Below are 11,640 nucleotides of genomic sequence, written 5' to 3' on the forward strand. Positions count from 1 at the left end.
TGTGAAGTTACAGCAAGGATCAAATGGTCAGTATATGCCAAGCACGGTTCCTGGTACACAGTTGGCACTCAGTGACTTGTTCATTTCCTTTGCTGTCATAATATCACAGCCTGTAAGACCCTTTTCTTCCAGTCTCCCCTTCACTGACTCCACTTCAACCACCCTGCCTCCTTGCTTTTTCAAACCAGTGCCAGGCACACGTCCGCCTTAGGGCCTTAGCACTTGCTGCTCCCTCTGCCTGGAACACACTTTCCCAGATGTCCCCTTGACTTACTCCCTCACATCTTTCAAGCCTCTCCACAAATCTCCCTTTTCCATAAGACCTACTCGAGAAAGAATGGGTGGCAGCAAGATAAGGCATGTCTTAGTCACCTAATGCTGCTATATAGCAGAAATACCACAAGTGGGTGGCTTTAACAAACAGAAATTTTTTTCTCACAGTTTAGGAGACTAGAAGTCTGAATTTGGGGCACCAGCTCTAGGGGAATGCTTTCTCTCTCTGTCGGCACTAGAGGAAGGTCTTGTCTCTTCTGAGCTTCTGCTCCTGGGCGATCTTCATGTGGCTTGGCATCTTTCTTCCACCATTTCTGCTTGCTTGCTTGTCCTGATCTGCTCTTTTTATGTCTTGGAAGAGATTGACTCAAAACACACGCTACACTAATCTTACCTCATTAACATAACAAAGACAACCCATTCCCAAATGGGATTATAATCATAGGATAGAGGTTAAGATTTACAACACATATTTTGGAGGGGCACAATTCGGTCTATAACAGGCCCATATCAATAAATTCAGCCTGATCCAACTTTGTGCTCCTTCCCCCATTATCCCACACCTTTAATATCCACTCCCACACAAATCCCCCAGATTTCTGTCTGTATAAATTAGAAAAATCACTTACAGTAGTTCTTTTAGATTATAGCACATCTCCTCATGGTTAAGGAACAGGGGGCTGTGTGTATATGTACATATAGAGAGAGAGATTTTTAAGGAATTGGCTCACATGACTATGGATTGTTGTTGTTGTTGTTAGGTGCCGTCGAGTCGGTTCCGACTCATAGCGACTCTCTGCACAACAGAATGAAACACAGCCCGGTCCTGTGCCATCCTCACAATCATCCTTATGCTTGAGCTCGTTGTTGCAGCCACTGTGTCAATCCACCTCGTTGAGGGTCTTCCTCTTTTCCGCTGACCCTGTACTCTGCCAAGCATGATGTTCTTCTCCAGGGACTGATCCCTCCTGAAAACATGCCCAAAGTATGTAAGACACAGTCTCGCCATCCTTGCTTCTAAGGAGCATTCTGGTTGTACTTCTTCCAAGACAGTTTTATTCATTCTTTTGGCAGTCCATGGTATATTCAATATTCTTCGCCAACACCACAATTCAAAGGCGTCAACTCTTCTTCGGTCTTCCTTATTCATTGTCCAGCTTTCACATGCATATGATGCGACTGAAAATGCCATGGCTTGGGCCTGGCGCACCTTAGTTTTCAAGGTGACATCTTTGCTTTTCAACACTTTAAAGAGGTCCTTTGCAGCAGATTTACCCAATGCGACACATCTTTTGGTTTCTTGACTGCTGCTTTCATGGCTGTTGATTGTAGATCCAAGTAAAATGAAATCCTTGACAACTTCAATCTTTTCTCCGTTTATCATGATGTTGCTCATTGGTCCAGTTGTGAGGATTTTTGTTTTCTTTATGTTGAGGTGCAATCCATCCTGAAGGCTGTGGTCTTTGATCTTCATTGGTAAGTGCTTCAAGTCCTCTTCACCTTCAGCAAGTAAGGTTGTGTCGTCTGCATAATGCAGGTTGTTAATGAGTCTTCCTCCAATCCTGATGCCCTGTTCTTCTTCATATAGTCCAGCTTCTCAGAATATTTGCTCAGCATACAGACTGAACAGACATGGTGAAAGAATACAACCTTGACGCACACCTTTCCTGACCTTAAACCAATCAGTATCCCCTTGTTCTGTCCCAACAACTGCCTCTTGATCTATGTAAAGGTTCCTCATGAGCATAATTAAGTGTTCTGGAGTTCCCATTCTTCGCAGTGTTGTCCATAATTTGTTATGATCCACACAGTCGAATGCCTTTGCATAGTCAGTAAAACACAGGTAAATATCCTTCTGGTATTCTCTGCTTTCAGCCAGGATCCATCTGACATCAGCAACGATATCCCTGGTTCCACATCCTCTTCTGAAACTGGCCTGAATTTCTGGCAGTTCCCTGTCGATATACTGCTGCATCAGATTTTGAATGATCTTCAGCAAAATTTTACTTGCATATGATATTGGTCTATAATTTCCACATTCAGTTGGATCACCTTTCTTGGGAATAGGCATAAATATGGATCTCTTGCAGTCAGTTAGCCAGGAAGCCATCTTCCATATTTCTTGGCATAGACAAGTGAGCACCTCCAGCGCTGCATCTGTTTGTTGAAACATCTCAACTGATATTCCATCAATTCCTGGAGCCTTGTTTTTTTACCAATGCCTTCAGAGCAGCTTGGACTTCTTCCTTCAGTACCATCAGTTTCTGGTCATATGCCACCTCTCGAAATGATTGAACATCGACTAATCTTTTTGGTATAATGACTCTGTGTATTCCTCCCACCTTCTTTTGATGCTTCCTGTGTTGTTTAATATTTTCCCCATAGAATCCTTCACTATTGAACTCTAGGCTTGCATTTTTTCTTCAGTTCTTTCAGCTTGAGAAACGCCGAGCGTATTCTTCCCTTTTGGTTTTCCATCTCCAGCTCTTTGCACAAGTCATTATAATACTTTGCTTTGTCTTCTTGAGCCGCCTTTTGAAATCTTCTGTTCAGTTCTTTTACTTCATCAATTCTTCCTTTTGCTTTGGCTGCTCGATGTTCGAGAGCATGTGTCTGTCAGTTTGTCGTACTGCGGGGTTTTGCGTGTTGCTGTGATGCAGAAGCTATGCCACAGGTAGTCAGATACCAGCAGGGTCACCCATGGAGGACGGGTTTCAGTTGAGCTTCCAGACTAAGACAGACTAGGAAGAAGGACCCAGCAGTGTACTTCTGGAAAGCATTAGCCAGTGAAAACCTTATGAATAGCAGCGGAAGATTGTCTGATATATTGCTGGAAGATGAGCCCCCCAGGTAGGAAGGCAGGTTGGAAGGCACTCAAAAGATGACTGGGGAAGAGCTGCCTCCTCAGAGTAGAGTCGACCTTAATGACGTGGATGGAATAAAGCTTTCAGGACCTTCATTTGCTGCTGATGTGGCATGACTCAAAATGAGAAGAAACAGCTGCAAACATCCATTAATAATCGGAACCTGGAATGTACGAAGTCTGAATCTAGGAAAATTGAAGGAAATGGAACCCATAAACATCGATATCTTAGGCATTAGTGAGCTGAAATGGACTGGTATTGGCCATTTTGAATCAGACAATCATATAGTCTACTATGCTGGGAATGACAACTTGAAGAGGAATGGTGTTACATTCATCATCAAAAAGAACGTTTCAAGATCTATCCTGAAGTACAGTGCTGTCAGTGATAGGATAATATCCATACACCTACAAGGAAGACCAGTTAATACGACTATTATTCAAATTTATGCACCAACCACTAGGGCCAAAGATGAAGAAATAGATTTTTATCAGCTGCTGCAGTCTGAAATTGATTGAAGATGCAATCAAGACGCATTGATAATTATTGGCAACTGGAATGTGAAGGTTGGAAACAAAGAAAAAGGGTCGGTAGTTGGAAAATATGGCCTTGGTGATAGAAACAATGCTGGAGATCGAATGATAGAATTTTGCAAAACCAAAGACTTATTCCTTACAAATACCTTCTTTCACCAACATAAATGGGGACTACACATGGACCTCACCAGATGGAACACACAGAAATCAAATTGACTACATCTGTGGAAAGAGACGATGGAAAAGCTCAATATCAGCAGTCAGGACAAAGCCAGAGGCTGGCTGTGGAACAGACCATCAATTGCTCATATGCAAGTTCAAGCTGAAACTGAAGAAAATCAGAGCAAGTCCACGAGAGCCAAAATACGACCTTGAGTATATCCCACCTGAATTTAGAGACCATCTGAAGAACAGATTTGACACACTGAACACTAGTGACCGAAGACCAGACAAGTTGTGGAATGAAATCAGACATCATCCATGAAGAAAGCAAGAGGTCATTGAAAAGATAGGAAAGAAAGAAAAGACCAAGATGGATGTCAGAGGAGACTCTGAAACTTGCTCTCGAACGTCGAGCAGCTAAAGCAAAGAGATGATTATGGATGGAGACTGGTAAATCTAAAATCGGCAGACCAGGCAGGCTAGAAACTGTGGCAGGATGTTTATGTTATAGATATAAGGATTCCCCTCTCAAAATTATTTTTGCTCTTAAAATCTTCAATTGATTGGATGAGGCCTATCCACATCATCAAGGGTAATCTCCTTTACTTAAACAGATTATAAATGTTAATCACATCAACAAAATACCTTCACAGCTACATCTAGAAGAGCGTTTGACCAAACGACTGGGCACTGTAGCCTAGCCAAGTTGACACATGAAATTAATTATCACACCCTCTGTGTTTTCAGAATCATTGCATGGTGAGAGGGGTTGTTTGTTTTCAAATGCAGATTTCTTGGCCCTGCTGGAGAGATTAGGATGTAGAAGGTCCGAGGTATTTTTTTCCCCCTTAATTCATTTATAAGGGAATTTCAAAGTATAAAGATAATATAACAAACACCTAAATTTTGAACTCTCAATATTAGTAGCTGTTACAGTTTATTATCTTTGCTTTCAGCCAGTTTTTTTTTTTTTTTTTTTACAGTCATCTGTACTGTTTTGTCAAATAATCAAGTCCCTTCGAGCCATCAATGACATTTCCCTCCTCTCCTCTGACCTCCAGGTAACTTCTATCATGAGTGTAATGTATTATTTCGGTACTTTAACACACATCTCTTGATCCCACATCTCCCTCCAGCTACTACCGAAAACTCCAGAGTTGTCTATACTAGCTGTATCCAGTTTCTCTCCCCACGTTCTCTTAAACCAGTCCAGTTAGGCTTTTACCCCCATATGAAACAAAACCCAAACTCATGGCCATTGAGTTGATTCCAACTCATAGTGACCCTAGAGGATAGAGTAGAACTGTCCCTTAGGGTTTCTAAGCCTATAAATCTTTATGGAAGTAGACTGCCACATCTTTCTTCCAAGGGCTCTAACAGCCAACCTTTTGGTTTGCAGTCAAGTGCTTAACCACTGTACCTCCAGGGCTCCCTTTACCCCATATTAAAAAAAAAAAAAAAACCTGTTGCCATTGAGTTGACTACAACTCATAGCAACCCTACAGGACAGAGTAGAACGGCCCCTTAGAGCTTCCAAGGAGCACCTGGTAGATTTGAACTGCCAACCTTTTGGTTAGCAGCTATAGCACTTAACCACTATGCCACCAGGGTTTCCTTAGCCCCATATACTGGACCTGAACTACTTTTGTCAATGTCGCCAATGACCTCCATGATGCTCAATCAAACGGTCATTTCTTGAGCCTCATCTTTCTTTATCTGTCAGTAGCCCTTGACACATTTGATCATTTGATCTTTCTTGACACACCTTCTTCAATCAGTTTATGAGACTACCACACTCTCCTGGTTTTTCTCCCACTCCCCTTGCTGAATCCTTCTCCTCCTCCTTCCTCAACCTCTAGATGTTGGGGGACCCAGGACTTGATTCTCACCTTTTCACTTCTCTGTCTGCTTTAATTTCTCTGGTGACCTCATCCTGCCACATGGTTTCAAATCCCACCTATATGCATACAACTCATAGATTTATATCTGCTGCTCAGTCCTCTGCTCTAAACCCAATCTTGTACATCTATCTGAACACTTGATACCGCCACTTAGTTGTAAAACAGACATCTCAACTCAACATGTCCAAACCTGAACTACAGACCTCCCTCACCCTCTCCCAACCCTGCTTCTTCTACTCTCTTCACCAGCCAGGGAACAGCCGCTCTGTACTCCCAGTTACTCAAGACAAAAACCTGTGTCATCCTTGATGCCTCTCTTTCTTTCACACCAAACCCCAGCAAACACTGTCAATTTGAGCTTTAGAATATATCCAGAATTCAACCACTTCTTACCACCTCTACCTCTACCACTACCACTCTGGTCCAAGCCTCCCGCCTTTCTTGCCTAAATTATTACATTAGCCTCTGAGCGGTCTCATCTCAACAAAGCAGCCAGAGGAATCCCTTGAAAGCCTAAGTCAGTGCTGTTACCCCCTGTTCAGGCACCTCCAAAGTCTTTACTATGGCGTACAAGGCCCCACCAGAGATAACGCATCTCTCTGGCCTCATCTCCAACTCATTTCCCCCTTACTCCCTCTGCTTTAGCCACTCTAGCCTTCTTATTTATTCCTCAGACATTCCAGGTTTACTTCTCTCTCAGAGCCTTTGGCTTGGCTGTTCCCTCAGCTGGAATGCTGTTGCCCAAGATATCTGCATGGCTTCCTCCTTCACTTCCTTGGGGTCTTTGCTCAAATGTTATCTCTCAGTGAAGCCTCCCCTGACAGCTTATTTTAAAGTATAATGCCCCACCCCCACACACTTTCTTTTCTTCCCTTCTTTGTTTCTTTATTTTAATATTTTATTGTGTTTTCAGTGAAGGTTTACACAGCTGTTTAGGTTCCCATTCAATAATTTCTACACAAGTTGTTCAGTGACATTGGCTACATTCTTCACAGCGTGTGAACATCCTGATTATTTCTGTTCCAGTTGTTCCTTTTTTTTTTTTAATAGACTTTATTTTTTAGAGAAGTTTTAGGTTTACAGAGAAATTGTGCAGAATGTATGCAGAGTTCCATATACCCCATCTCCTCCCTTTGCCCTATTTTGCCTATTATTAACATCTTGCATGCATGTGGTGTCTTTGTCACAACTGATAAGCCAATACTGATACATTACTATTAACTAAAGTCCATAGATTACCTTTGGGAATCAGTCTTTGTATTGTACAGTCTTACGGGTTTTGAGAAATCTATACTGTCATATGTCTACCATTACAGTAATAATTTGACTGCCCTAAAAATACCCTGTTGTAAAAATGGCGTGACAAGGTATCTGACCTCCTCTACTTCATGGCGGGGAAGGAGGCTCAAGATCAACAGCCGTGGACTGATTCCTATGAGGTGGAGGTCAGATATGCCTCTACCCTCTAAACTTTTTACCAATTCTGACACCAACTGTCCCTCCCACAGCACTTTCTACTTCTCTGCTGGGTTCAATACTTTGTTGCAACGCCACACAGAACTCACAGACAATACTCATGATTATGGGGTTTATTAGAGAAGTAACAGGGTGTATTTAGGTTCAGGAACACTCAGGGTACAGTTCTTCAATCAGGACAACCTCTCCTCAGGCAGGCCTCTCTCTGGCCCCTCGTCCTCTGCCCTGCTCGGGGAAGTGTTACAAAGCTCTTTTTAGCTCTGCCAATAAGTACCCATAGACACCCCACTAAACCTCAGCCTGAAGACGCTCAGCTTTCTCATTCCATGGGTCGGTGGCCCTAGCTCTGCCACCTAGTGCCCTGAGGCACCCCACTCCACCAGCAAACCTCCTGCCCAAAGGTACTCAGCTTTCTCACTCCATGGGCTAGGAAGCCCACCATGCCATCTCCTGACGGTCTCCAAGTTCTGCTGCCTCTGCTGCCACCATTTCCTTGCCACTATTTCTCGCTGTCTCTCGCCATCTTCAATGTTACAGCTCTCTATCTGTCTCCTGGATCTAGGAAGTTCTCAGTGCAAGGATCCTGGGTCCAAAAGACATGCTCCACTCCTGGCTCTTCTTTCTTGATGGTTGTCAGATCCCCTCTCTGCACTGGAATTGGCTCTCTTTTAAGCCTAACGGGATGGCAAAACTGACCAATCCCCTCATTAGGGCTCCAAACAACTTATTTCCATGGTCCCATCCCCACAGGCATGCCATGCACCTTATTTACATTATTAGCAAGCTACGCAGTCGCCTTGTTGTTGTTATGTTCCATCGATTCAGTTCTGACTCAAAGCGACCCTATAGGACAGAGTAGAACTGCCCCTATAGGGTTTCCAAGGGGTAGCTGGTGGATTTGAACTGCAGACCTTTTGTTCAGCAGCCGAGTTCTTAACCACTGTGCCATCAGGGCTCCATCCAATCCCCTTAGTGGGCCACAAGTACCTCATTTGCATAGCCCCACCAGTCTTTTGGTGGGAGTTACAAGACCATGGCAAGGAAGGCCATATAAAAGGTATCCATCATGGTGGTGTGCAGCTACCAACATTAACCACTCTGACAAGGATCACAATAGAGTGTCCTGCACAGAGCTGGAGATAAATGTAGAACAAAATCTTAACTCACAAAAAAAGACCAGACTTACTGGTCTTAAAGAGACTGGAGAAACCCTTAGAGTATGACCCCCGGGGTTACCCTTTTAACTCAGTACTGAAGTGACTTCTGAGGCTCACCTTTGAGCCAAAAATTAGACAGGCCCATAAAACAAAAGGAGACCAAATGGGCACACCAGTCCAGGGGCAAGAATGAAAAGGCAGGAGGGGACAGGGAAGTTGGTAATGGGGAACCCAAGGTCGAGAAGGGGAGAGTGTTGACATGTCATGGGGTTGGCAACAAATGTCACAAAACAATATGTGTATTAATTGTTTAATAAGAAACTAATTTGCTCTGTAAACCTTCACCTACAGCACAACAAAAAACCAGAGAAAGAAATAAGTAAAAGCTACCCATCACATGGCACCTGTCCAACCCTCTCCTGCTCCTCCTGAACCCCTGGCAACCAGCAATCTTTTTATCCTCTCTATAGTTTTGCCTTTTCCAGAATGTCATATAGTTGGAATTGAATAGTATGTAGTTTTTTTTCAGCCTGGCTTCTTTCACTTAGCGATATGCATTTAAGGTCTATCTTTTTTTCTTTCATAACTTGATAGCTCATGTCTTTTTATCACTGACTAATCCTCCATTATATGGATGGCCCACAGCTTATTTATCCATCCACCTATTGAAGATGCTCAATAAAAATTTGTTCAATGAATGAATTAATGTACACATATGCATAAACAAAATATAGTATTTTCGTGTGTCTTTTAAATTTACATCAATGCCATCATAGCGTACGTATCCTAACTTTTTCACGCAATACTATATTTTTTAACATTAGCCATGTTGGTATACAGATTTGTTCTTTCCTTTTTATTGCTGTAGAGTAAATATGCCATCATATTAATATACCTCAATTTTTAATATCTATTCCCCTATTGATAGACATCCAAGATGTTGCAGTTTTATGTTTTTGTGAACAATGTTTTATCAAACATCTTAGTACATATCTCTTGGTGCACAAGAATTCTCCTCACTGTATACTTAAAAATGTAATTGCTGGGTTGTGGGGTTTGTACATTATCAGCTTTCCCAGACTAAGTTGTTTTCTAAAGTACCCTTTGCCTTGCCACCAGAAAGTATGAGAATACAATTTTCCCAATATTGTCCTTAATATTTGACTGAGTTGAACTTTTTAAACTTTTCCAACTTGATGGGTAGAAAATAATATCTCATCATTTTTTAAATGTTTAATTTTGAAAATATACATAACAAATATGCACCTTCTCAACAATTTCTACATGTACAATTCAGTGACATTGATTACATTCTTCAAGTAGTGCAACCATTCTCAAAATCCTTTTCCAAATCATTTCACCACCATTTACATCAACTCAATACCCCCTAAGCAAAATCCCCCTTTTCCCTCTCCCTCCTACCCCTGTAAGGAGCTGTGGTGGTGTAGTGGTTAGCTCAGCTGGTAATCAAAATGTCGGCAATTTGAACCCACTAGCTGCTCCAAGGGAGATAGATGTGGCCATCTGCTTCTGTAAAGATTACAGCCTTAGAAACCCTATGGGGCAACTTTACTCTGTCCTGTAAGGTCACTATGAGTCAGAATTGACTCATCAGCAATGGGTTTTCCAACCCATGCTAATCACTAGTAATGTTTGGTTTCTATACATTTGCTTATTTCATGTAAATGAGACTATACAATATTTGTCCTTTTGTGACTGACTTATTTTTCTCAAATAAGTCATGATGTTCTCAAGGTTCATCTATTCATTTTTTAATAAACACTTTATTTTGGAATAAATTTAAATTTCAGAAAAGTTATAAAGATAAAACAGAGCATTCCATATACTTCTCACCCAATTTCCCCTAATGTTAACATCTTATATTACCATGGTATATTTGTCAAAACTAAGAAATCAACATTAATTCATTACTATTAACTAAACTCCATGCTTTATTCAAATTTCACAGTGTCCTTTTTCTATTCCAGGATCTAATCCAGGAGTCTACACTGCACTTAGTCATCCTGTCTCCTCTGGTTTGTGACAGTTCCTCAGTCTTTTCTTATGACTTTGACAGTCTTGAGAAGTTGTTTTTAGGTGCTGTCAAATTGATTCCAACTCACAGCAACCCCATGTGACAGAGTAGAACTGCTGTAATCTTTATGGAAACAGATCACCAGATTTTGCTTCTGAGGAGCCAACTGGGTGGTTTTGAACTGCCAACATTTTTGTTTAGCAGCCGAGCACATAATGATTGGACAACCAGGGCTCCTTTTCTTGAGAAGTCCTGGTCACATGTTTTATTGAATGCCCTTCAGTTTGGGTTTATCTGATGTTTTCTTCATGACTAGACTGAAGATATGGGTTTTGGAAAGAGTACCACAGAGTGATGTATCCTTCTCATCAGATATCATATCGTCACCATAATATATACATGACATTACTGGTGATATAGCTCTTGATCCAGTGGCATCGCTAGGGAAGTGTGGGGATTGTGGATTATTCCTCCTGACACTTTCAGAGGGGATGACACCAAAATGACCCCAGGCTCTTCAGAGGCAGCGGGCAGGCCATTGCCACCAGGGGAGGGACACCCAAGGCAGTGGCGTCACTAGGGTTGGCGTCACCATCACTTAGTGCCGTACATAACTCATCACCCCACCCCCCATCACCCGCCAGTCATTAGGGATGGTGTCACCGAGTGTGGTAAGTTTATTTTAATGGTGGTGAAATGATTTGGAAAAGGATAGGGAGAATGGTTGTACAACTTGAAGAATGTAATCAAGGTCACTGAATTGTACATGGAGAAACAGTTGAGATGGTGTTTTTTTTTTTTACATATATTTTTACCACAATGTAAAAAAAAAAAAAAAGTACTGGGAGCTGGTGAGTAGTGTTACAGGTATTCAGAGAGTTTAATTCCGGCTGTGGGTCCACAAAGGCCGCGTGAATGAGGCAGTATGTGAGCTGCTTTTCAGGTTGGGTAGGATTTTGACAGAAAAGATAGCAGAGAGGGCATTCCAAATGGAGAATACTGCATGAACAAAGACTCAGAGACAAGAAACCAAAGATCATGTTTGGGGAATTAGAACAATTTGGTGGAAGTAGAAGGTACACATAAGCAAAGATGGAGAAAAGGCTGGGGACATAAAATCATGAGTTCTAGAGGCTAAAATCTTGCTTAAAGATCACTCAATCCAACCTCCAGAAACCCTGATGGTGTAGTGACTAAGCACTGCGGCTCCTAACCAAAAGGTCGGCAGTTCGAATC

This window comes from Elephas maximus, chromosome 3 (genome assembly GCF_024166365.1).
Source record: "Elephas maximus indicus isolate mEleMax1 chromosome 3, mEleMax1 primary haplotype, whole genome shotgun sequence".
NCBI classification, from domain to species: domain Eukaryota; kingdom Metazoa; phylum Chordata; class Mammalia; order Proboscidea; family Elephantidae; genus Elephas; species Elephas maximus.